Raw genomic sequence first — 11,173 nt, forward strand, 5'->3', positions numbered from 1 at the left:
TGCTGCAGCACCCCCCGCACTCCTAGTTCCTGCGCCTTTGATTTCTGTTGGTTTTGTGGAGCTCATCTTTGCAGGGAGCTGCTGCAAACAGCAAGAGTTATCTCTCAGTTTTCATCTCTGTAACCGCAGCCAATTCTTGGGGCACAGTGGCTTCCTGGGAATCCGGCATTGGCATACAGGCTGAGATTTCTGAAAGGGGGGTGATGGCATGCATGTTGTTTGGAGCCACCTTTGTTCCAGGACTGATGTAGATAGTGTCAATAAACAATACAGTACACACCAAGGAAATAAACTGACTCTGCATCACTGATTTCTCCTTCTAAGGGAAACTGACCTGGTGTAAAGCAGGAGGGATGCCACTGAAGTCAGTAGAGTTACACCAGTGTAAATCTGTGGCCATTCATACCTGGGAAGAGGGGGTGCACACCTGCTTTGCTCTCATTTTGGCCTGATACAGGGCACCAGAGAATCACTGGGGTAAGTGAGAGCAGGAGCAGAGCTGTTACGGTTGTTCCCCATTGCAATCCTCTCTCAGTCAGACACGTGCCAAGGGCGGCTGTGTGTAAGTTGCTGCCGGGTGCAGAACAGCTGCTCTATTTGCTTACTCAGGGCCTGACTGTCCTTTCATTGCTGCTAGTTTTGTAACTCCACCGGCTTCACCGGACGCTGCCGGGCACTCAGCACGTTTGAAAAGCAGCTTGCTCCTCTGTATGTATTTAAGAGCCTAACTGCAAGCTCCAAATCTTGGCCACTGGAATCAAATCCTATTTTTCCCCCTGGAAACCGATTAATTTTCACTCTCCAGAATTTCAGTTTCCCAAGTCGTTGTGCAGCGACCTAGATTTTCTTCAGAGAAACTTTCCCCGGGGAGTGAGGCCTCCCGAGTGCTTTTCCTAACTCGGGCACTCACTGACTGAGTCACCACCGGCAAGTCACTTCAATTCTCGGCCCGTTTCCCTGCCTGCAAGAGGGAGATAAATATCATTATCTATGTCACAGAGAGGAGGCTGTGAGGTGTAATTCATTCCTCTTTGTAAAGCCCTTTGAGACCTTCCATAGCAGGTGCTGTAGAAAGGCAAATGACCATTAGAAATGCTGGGGGAGCCTCAGATGAAGGAGAAGCATTGAGGTGGAATAATCTCCCAAGGGAAGTGGTGAAATCCCATTGTTTGGCCCATTTAAAACTAGTGCACTAATAACTGCATTAGAGACAACGCTCCTGGCCTGCCCAGCAGATGCCCTAATAGGATTCATCCCTCTTCGGCACTTAGGGTGATCATGGCAAATGATGCGTCCGAGTGGCCCTTCCTGCAGTGTGGAGAGCCCTGCCTGTGCCCAGCATGGTGCGAGTGAAGCTGGCCCAGTACTTGCTGCAGCAGCCTCTGGACTTATCAGCTTTGTGCATGAACTTTCCAACCAGCTGCGGCCCGGCCGCTCAGCGACCGGCTCTGCCGACGGAGCAGGGAAAGGGCTGCTGAAAACAAAACAAAGCCAGACGGGGGTGAGCTAGCAAGCGGCAGCCCCATTGAGCTGACCCCGCACAAAACCTTTTGTTCTCCTTCCTCAGCCACTCGGTAGTTTTGAGTGGAGGACTCTGAGCAAAGGCGCTTTCATTGGACCACAAAGCAATGATTAAAGCCAGGCCCCCGGGCTCTGTTCCAGGCTCTGCTACTGATTCTCTGGGAATCAGGAGATCCCTTTCCCTCTCCGTGCCTTGGTTTCCCCCTGTGTAAAATGGGGGTGATACGCCGACAAATCCACAGTCACCGAGGATGTCACAGCTGGCATTCTGCTAGGCCATGTCCACGAGGAACTGCACAGCCACAGCAGGGTCAGAACTCAGACTTTCTTGCTTCAACAGCCCAGGCCTATTAGATGAGAATCTCCATTAGCTGTTAGCCAAATAGGGTCCATGACACATGGCTGAGCAGTTCCACTTTGGTCCATTAGAGGGCAGTGGTGCACACACCAGCCAGTGCCTTACAGTATTTCCTTCCTTATGGTGGCTGTGAGGTTAACTAATGTTTGTTAAGCAGGGGTTGAACGGGGGGAGGGGCAGAAGGTGGTACTTGTCCAGCCTCCTCCCACAAAATAAGCTCAGCTCATGTGAGTCGCCCGAACGAGAGGCTGCTCGAAGTAGCTTGTGTGGCTGTTTACAATGTGCTCATGCAGCTCTCTGAACTGCACAGGGCGCCTTGGGCCTGGCTTCCCCTCAATGGGGCCTCACTAGCCCCCAGGGCTCTGATTGGCTTCTCAGGACAGGGTCCTTCTTGATGGGAGATTAAAAAATAAGTGGCGGCATCTCCCAAACGCCACCCAGCTTGTGGCACCAGAATGAGAAATCGCTCCCAGAAAGCAGTGCAGATCTGGGACCCACCCTCTCCTGTGTTACGTGAGGAACCTAGTTCACAAACAGGCATTTCCATGATCATCACTGCACATCAGAGTTAGCACCTCACTGAGATGACTGCGACAATTCACATGTCCTCTGCAAACTCAAGCAAATCTCTCTGCCTCACTCACATCTGGGTCACATTTTTGACATTTTCTTTGCAACCATACAAGCTAGAGACTTTAAAAAAAATTAAGAAGAAAGCAAGCTGAGATGCGGGACAAGAAGGAAGCACTCGGAGAGAGGTGCCAGTACGCCATACCATGTAAAGCACTCAGAGGTGCCTAGCTGAAAGGTGCTAGAGCAGGAGAAAGTATTTTTTTGTGGGTGGCATCTTTCACTGCAAAAGTGTCATGAAAATTTGTATAGATGGGTAAAATACGGAGTCCTGTGCACTAGTGTGAAAATAAAGCCGAAGCTCTGTAGCACTGGAAGACAGCACATCCTGTTTGATTGGACAAATGAATGACTGTCGCTAGCATAATGCTAAGGAATCCAGGTCATCTCGTGAGCCGTGTGTAGCAAAGAGGAGCTCTCATGCTAATCAGTAGCTTTGTGCTCAGTCTCTCTCGCTCTCATTTTAAGAGTTAATATTCTCACCGCTATTTTTCATGCATCTTTTGCTAATTGGCCAGGGGGGGCATGACCCCCTCAGCAGCCGGTCAGGACTCCCCCTCATTGCACGAAATTCACCAGCTGATGCTGAGCAAAACAGAGTGCTTAAGCACGATGGCCAATCCTGAACTCCGATTGGCTGGCGAGGAGGACATGTGATGTATAAAGCCACCAGGAGGGCGGCGATCTGTTTGCTACCCAGTGGGTGGGGCCCGTCAGCTTGGTCCCAGAGCCTGGATCTTGACGCTGGCCCTGGTGCGAGCAGAACGGCAGCTGAGCTGTGGGCGGGGGCAACGCTCGAGTTCTGGAGAGCTGCTGAGCCCCCTTTGGCTCCCAGCGGAGCGGGAGGGGGCGAAGATCATGGGGGAGGAGGGCGGTTGGCAGAGAGATCTGCAATCAATACAGCAGATGTTGTCAGCGTGACAAGAGGACCCTGGTGGGATTTTTGGCACCGGCCCCTGTACCAGTTTTAGGAGCCTCTGTTAATTATAGAACATTTTCAGAAGCACTTAGCTCCGTGGGGCAGATGGCGTAATCCCGCTGATGCCTGGGCACGTGTCATGGCCCCCTGGTGTCATGTGGGCACGTGTCATGGGCTTCCCAAGGTGTGGGAAGCTTGCTAGAGGCATGCGGGCTGCCCACACAGAAGAGGGGCCCCCTGGCCATGGCAGGCAGCAGGGAGTCCTCTCACCACCAGAGGAAGATTAATTGGCCAAGGGTATGTGTCTGCTCTGCAGAAGCAGCTATTTGCCTGGAGTCCTAGCTGGAGCCGCACGTGGGTGAAAGAGGACAGACAGAGAGAGAAAACTCAGGAGCAAATCTCGGGCTAACTTTGTCCAGCGTCCACAAGGAAACACTGGGGCCCAAATTTCACCCGAGTGTAATCAGGCGCAACTCCTGTTCAAATCAATGGAGCTGCATCTGCTTGGCACCAGGCCCGAACCCGGGCCTCTGTGTGGACACCAGTGCTAATGCAGAGTAACTCCACCCAAGTCAATGGAGTTACTTTGGATTTGCGCCAGTGTAATGGAGACGAGAATCGGTCCCTGCGAGTCTGGCTCCCGCCATGAAGAGGATCCGCTGCTCACAACACATACTCTGACGCCCCTTTTGCTCCTGTTCCTGGGAGCAGGCGACAGGTGGAAAACCCCTGTGAGGATGTTTCTGCCCCCGGAGGCACGCAGGAAACCACCTCCCTGCTCTCTTACCTGCTTTGCCATGAGTGACGCGGTGCCCTGATGCTGCCTCTGTTTCATACCCGCTTACCCAGTCTAGCAAGAACAGAGGGATTTAGAGGGAAAGGGGCAGGTGCCTGCATCAGAGCTACTCCCTTTGCATCCGACAAGCCGGGCTAGTCTGGCTGGCTGAGAGAAAAGCTGCATCACGACTTGGCGTGCGGCCTGGAGAATAGGATGGGGCAAGAGAGACTTGGCCTGAGTCCTAGAGATGAGTGCGCATTGTATTTGCCAGTGAGAACCATTATGGGGCTAGCAGTCTAGCCAGGAGAGTTTCCGGCAGTGGAATAGCCTGGGGGCTGCCAGCCAGGATTGAGATGCTGCGGCTGTGCTGTGCTGGGGGAGCCCAGGACTGGAATAGCAGCGGGGGCTGTGGCTCAGGATTGAGGGGCCCTGGCAGAGCTGGGAAGGGAGTTTGGGATTTGAGGGGGCTGCAGAGATCAGGACTGAGGATGCTTTCCCAGCACCTGCCCGTACCATCGGTGTCTCACTTTGATACGCACTTCATTCCCCTGCAACGTTTGAAGGAAATCAATTCCCAGCTCATCCCCATTTGCTGCCATGAGTGATCACTCCCAGAGGTGCCCTCCCAAGCAGGCCATGCAGCAAATAAGGGGGACACCTTGGCAGGTGTCATATAGGGAACAGCACATGGAGTGGAAATGCTCAGGGGGAGAGCTCTTTGCTGGGAGAGTCCCAGAGCTCTCATGCCCAGATGCTACCGTCAGCTCTCGCAGCAAATGACCCCCCATCACCCTGGGTGTCTCAGCAAATGGAGCATCTGGAAGGGAACAGAAGAGATAGGCTTGTCCCTTTGGCCTCTGCGATGCTGCCTGAATGTTGATAGGGGACTGTCTGGCTGGAGGAGCCCCGCGGGCTCCTGCTGCTGTCGCTCAGCCCCAAAGCAGCCATTTGGGGAATCCAGCTCATTAGGGCAGGGGCACCTGGCCAGCCGGGCAGAGCAATTAACCCTCGGTGGGCTGCAGCGTTTGAAAAATGGGCAGCTGCCTCCAGCCGCAGGCAATAAACCACGAGAAGGCTGGCTCACCCCTCCCGCTAGCTGCAAGGCAGTGCTGGCAGAGCGCAGCTACCCTGCTGGATGCAATGCTGACACCCGGGGAGGAGGATTAAACCCTGCAGATGCCAGCCAGAAAGAGGAGGAGATGAGAACACAGCTAGAGCATGTTGCTATTGCTCTAAAAAGTAGGAGCCACTAATAATGTCTTGTCTACGGCCCTTTTCATTCAAGGGTCTTAAAGCATTTTACAAACCGCACTTAATTTAGCCTCACATCTTTCTTTCTCTCCGAAAAACCACCTGGAAGCGAAAGGCTTTACCTGTCCCCACTCCACAGTAATATTTGCTTATTGGGCCACAATCTGGCTCTAAAGATCCCCGGTGGACGTTGGGCACAGGGGTCTCCTGAATCATTGATAAGCTCAGAGTCCCATTTGCCTCGGAACCCGAATAACTAAACTGGGTAATTGTTCACCAGCGACTCTGGAATAAAGAGACACGGACAGTGACGCAATCCAGTTTGCAGTGCAGCAACAGGGGAGAAGGGAGGAGATTACAGCCAAGTAGAGGCAGGGCGGGTCACTACCTGGCTGGGTGGTCTTGTGATAACTGAGCCTACAAAGCTCCCCTAATTGTGAGTTTCACTGTAGGGAGTGAGTGAAAGTTCATAAGGCATCACAATAACCTGCAACCACCAGTGTTGATGGGAACGGGTACGAAAGGGAGACACAATGACTGAATTAGTCCAAACAAAACGGCCGACTGATATAACTCAAGGACTGTGTTCAGATTGTGTATGGGGAACAAGAACAGTGTGGGACCAGAAATCAGTGAACCCAAATTGGTGTGTCAGAAACTAGGCTTAATTGGTAGACAAAATAATGAGGGGATGGGCTAGTCCACCCATCGCTCCCTTTTGGGGTCCTTAAAGAAAGAGACTTTTGGGGGGAAGTTGGTTACTGGAGCAAGCTGCACCATCATGGCTGGTACCCCACAATTTTCTGGGACCCCAGCAGAGGCAGATTAGGATTTTGTGGAGCCCTCAGCCTGAGCAAGTGGGGGCCTGCAGTTCCCACCCACCTCCGGCGCTCCTGCTGGGGGCTGAGATTGGGGCGCGGGGGCTTCCCCTCCCCACCCAGCAGTCCTGCCGGGGAGCAGGGCCGGGGTGCGGGGGCTTCTCTCGCTCCCCGGCAGGAACACCGGGCGGGAGGACTGGGTCATGGCACCGGGGTGCCCATTTTTCCAAGGCCTCTGTGCATGGGCCCCACTGGCCCAGTGGTTAATCTGCCACTGGACCCCAGGCCTTTTTCAATCTAATCCTGAGAGAAGCCCTGACCAGAGAGGGCCAGAGAGAGGCACCCAGACGACATTGCCACGTGGGATGAAAGCAGCAGAAACAACTGATCCAGCCACCTCAACTACCTTCTTCTCTTCTCCCCAAAAGCCCAGTTGTCACCATCTCTGATACCATCTCAGACCCTCGAACAAGGGGCTTTTCCTTCTAAAACTCTCTCCAGCTAAAGGGAAAGGAAACAAGGGACGTTCCACTTTACATTTCAAACTCGTGACTGTTTGTCCTTCTAATAAAAGGCTAGAAGGGTTTTTAGTGGTGCTAAGCAGGTTGAACACTGGTGGATAATGGTGGGTTATGCTAACACCTTTGGCCCACACATTCCATCTAAATAAAGAAAACCAAGGAGTCGTGAGGAAGTGGCTTTGGTGATTCCGTAGGTAGTGCGCTTCCCTCTGAGTCAGGGCAGAACTGAGACCACCAGAAGGGGGCGCTGTGCTGTGCTGCTGGATAAGAGGTCCTGACCACCTGTGGTCGTTAAGGAGCCCGTGGTATTTTTCACAACTGTTGGGACACTAGCCATGGTGTCCTGGCCAAATTCTAACCAGGCAATTGCATTGTCTCGCTGAAATCCCCCTGACAGTTTTAACTGAATTCAATATTCCTCGTTTCCTGGCCTAAATGTCTGCGCTCTACTCCAGAGGTGGCTGCATTTCAGGGGCTGGGTGCAGTGATTCTGACCTTCCCAGCTTGTAAAGCCATATGGGCGGAAAGGGACTGTAGAAATGTCAGATTATCTTCCGTTACAATGACTAAAATAAGAGCCAGTTTAGTCTCTGCCGCTGGGACCCTAAGATGTCATCCCAGCGTCACAGATGACACCACGTTCCAGCCAGATGAGCAACTCCAGCTGCAGGCTCAGACACCGCAAGGGAAATGACTGTCTCCGGCTCTGTCCTCATTTCGCCATGTATTTCTGCTGAGGGAGGCCTTGTTCTCTTTTCAAAAGACTAATCATCGCCAGCAAGGGCTCCACAGCTGTCAACGTGCTGCACACCACAGCTCCTTGGGACTTCACAACGGCAACGCGGCTACAACTGGAGCTAACAGAGATTCTCCACGAGCTACCCGCAGTGTAGGGTCTATGGCACACCACTGAGCGGTTCAGATTCCATCCAGCAGAGCTCAGAGGGTGCACAGACAGAATAGCCAGCATTGTACAGCAGTGCGTACGATAGCATCGTTGTGGGTGACCTGGGTGTATTTCCCTACATCCCAAGGGGCGGGAGGGTTGCTAGTTAGTACTTTGCGCATGCAGAGCTATATGTATGTGATACGCAGCATTTGTTGTTATTATTAAAGGGTTAGGGGCCAGTGGAGTCCGGCTCTCTCTCCCCCTCCTCTATGGGGGATGCAAACGCTCAGCCCCACCCGCCTTTGGCCAGGCTGACAGAGCCAAGGGCAGGTCGCCTTGAGGGGCAGCTGCAGGAGCCTTTGCTAATGGTTGCACAGCGCCCTCCCCCAAGCGCCCCGGTGGAGGACAGAGCCCAGAGCCTGTTTTCAGCTCCACTGAGCTGCAGGCTGCAGCTGACAGTGATACCGGCCCAGGGGACCGGTGTGGCAGGCTGATAAGGGTCCTGCTCTGCGGGGAGAAGAGCGCAGTGGAGAATACGTACCCACTCCGTCAGCTCTCTTATCCCCGGCCAGGGCCTGGCGACACACCCAGGATATCACCCCACACACGCAGTCAGGACGTGGTTTGGGCTAAAGCGATAAAGTCCCCGAGGTAAGTGAGGGCGGCAGCCCTCAGGTCACTGTTGGCCCCAAGAACACGTCCCATATGCATGGTCCACTCAAGCCCAAGCCAGACAGCTGAGCAGCTCAATACGCCACGGTAAAACCGGGGGCTGGGGGCTTTTCTACATGGGGATATTGACCAGAACAGCCCCCCAGGATGGACACTCGTATTCCGGAATAGCACTAGCCTAAGTTCACAGCCTCCCTTGCTCCAGAGTAACACCCCTGTGTAGACAAGCCCACGTGCTGGGCTGCCCAGCAGATGGCAGTCTCACCCTGTGAGCGCGCATCAATCGAACAATCCCACTTGGCTCCAGAGTAAAGTCATCTCCATTACTGCTGTTAGAGAAGCTGACACCGGAGCTACACCCCTCGCCAGCCCAGCAGAACCCCCCAGGGTTCAGAGCACGGCAGGGGACACTCGGGTTTGATCCCGCTGGGAAGCCTGACTGCCCGCAGAGATGCCCACAGTCTCGCTGGGGATGGAACAGGACTGGCCGGAGAAGGACGATTCCATTTCACGAAGGCTTTTGAGCGTTTGAGATTAGAACAAGCCCAAAACTCTCTGTGCAACGGAATTGTGTCGAATCGGCCGGTTTTGGCTCCAAAAGGAGGTGTTTGAATCCTCTCCCTCCGGTCAGAAGTGACTGGACAGGCCGCCTTGGCCTGCAGAAACCTTCCCATCACAAACGCAGTCAAAACCAGACATCTCCGCAAAACATTCCACCTTCAGTGAACCAGCTGCGGCTCCTGGGCAGTACAGTCATACCAATAAATACCAGGAACATTCCAGCAGGGCCGGCGAGAGTGGGTTCGGGCCCCGGTGAAAAACATTTTTCGGGCCCCCCAGCAAGGGCGGACCGGCTAAACAGGGCCGGGAAAGCCGGGGAAGCCGGACCGCCAGGCCCCGGTAATTTGTACCGGCTTCCCCCCTCTCGTCGGCCCTGTATTCCGGCACAAATACAGTTGGTCAGAAACATTCTGACCAGCTCGAGGCCGGAGATCTAGCAGTGCCCGTGGCCCAGGGCTGGGGCACGTCAGCAGGGCCGTGTGGGGAACACTTGCTTTGGTGCTGCCCGGGGGGCGAATAGGGGCTGGCCGGGTGCCCGTCCAGCACACGCCAACAGCCCGGGGCTCGCTACAAAGGACACGGAGCGTGTTTGGTGACCACGCGCAAAGCTGCTGAGGGCAGCGTGGGAAACACACGTGCCTGGCCCCTCGTTGCCTCTCAGCGAAATGGGGCCATTGAGCATGGAAAGGATCTCGTGAGCCAGATCCTTTGCAGAGCTGGCACCTCACCCAGGGGCTCTCAGCACCCACAGTGACGGGGGAGATGACCTGTCCAGGCCCTCGCCCGGGCCCCAGGCTGCAGCGCATTCAAAGGGGGCCTCTCGTTTGCAACCAGAGACGCCTTTAGAAGTGGGAAGGCTTCCTAGGCGGCAGCGGCACGAAGGAACCGTGTGTCCCCATCTCAGCCCCCTCTGCAGCGAGCCCAGGAAAGCCCCCCACGCACCAGGAGAACCTGAGTCCCAGTTAGTGAGGTGTCTGCTGCCGCCTAGTGGCCACTGGCTGTACACAACAGGGAATGAGAACTAATGGACATTATGGGGAGTGACCCCAGAGGGTTCTTAGAAGCCCTAAACTCAAAGCAGGCCACACTCATCCCTTTCCCAGTGAGCCGTCCCCCCTCCATTCCTGTCTTCCTCCTCCATCCTCCTCACCTGTCTTCCCCTTGCTGGGGTGAGGGGCTTGTTTCCTGGAGCCCCCAGTCACAAGAAGCAGACGGTGCCAATTTCTCTGTCGTTTCATGTATTGGTCCCATCCCGCCCCCCACCGGTGTCTGCATGCGGTGCCCCATTGCCACTGAGGACAGAGACAAGCTCCTCAACTGCCCCCATGTCGCCGGCAGCCAGGAGCCAGAGGCATCCCAGCGTATTGCTCCTCGACTCTAGCTCGGGGATGCCACAGGCTGCAACTACTCATGGTCATTAAAGATCCCTGGGCACTTCCCACAAGTGTTAGCCCCGCGTCCTGGCCAGATTTCAGTGCGGATGATCTGATCTGCTTCCTTCTATCCCTGCCCCCCCCACACACACACACACCTCGCACCTCTCCTTCCTGCCGTGTGCTACTGTGCGAGCTGCGCTGCACGACTGAACACCTGCTACAGTCCACCCCCGAAGGGGTGGCATGCCAGGGTGGGTGAAGAAATTCCTGCTTCCAAAGTGCTTTGGGAACCACTATAAGAAAATGCCAGATTGTTGTGTGACTTCTCTGGTACCCCGGGGTGGGGAGCAGGGGAATGGGTGGGATTGTGCCAGAAGCTGCAGCTCCTGATCGCCCCTCCCCACTTTTCTCCCTCTCTCTGACGACGCTGCCCTAGGAGTGGACAGCTCGGGGATGGGATAGAGGTGGCAGTGCAGGGTGGGATTGTGAGGCTGGCATTAGACAGGGTCTGGTGGGACATGGATTGCGAAGGGGCCCCCCTCCCACCACTCAGCAATGAGTGATTCACAGGGTCAGGCACTGGGTCAGAGCCAGCGCTAAACATCCCTGAAGTTCGGGAGTGTCTGGAGTCAGTGTGCCCCACCTTGACAGAGAACGATACGATTCTGCTCTCCCTTAGGCTGGCGTGAATGAGGAGCGGCCCCCTGGGGATCGATGGAAGGGGGTGGTGTAAAACAGAGCGAGAAGGAAATTGGGCCTGGTTATACACAGTAAATTGGGGGGGAGGGGAGGGGGGATTTGTCCCAGCTGCCAGCTTACTTGTCCTGTCTCCAAGGGGGCCGTAGCCTCAGAGTCTCCCCCAAAAAGAGATGGGGGAGG

Source organism: Mauremys reevesii, linkage group 23 (genome assembly GCF_016161935.1).
Source record: "Mauremys reevesii isolate NIE-2019 linkage group 23, ASM1616193v1, whole genome shotgun sequence".
NCBI lineage: Eukaryota > Metazoa > Chordata > Testudines > Geoemydidae > Mauremys > Mauremys reevesii.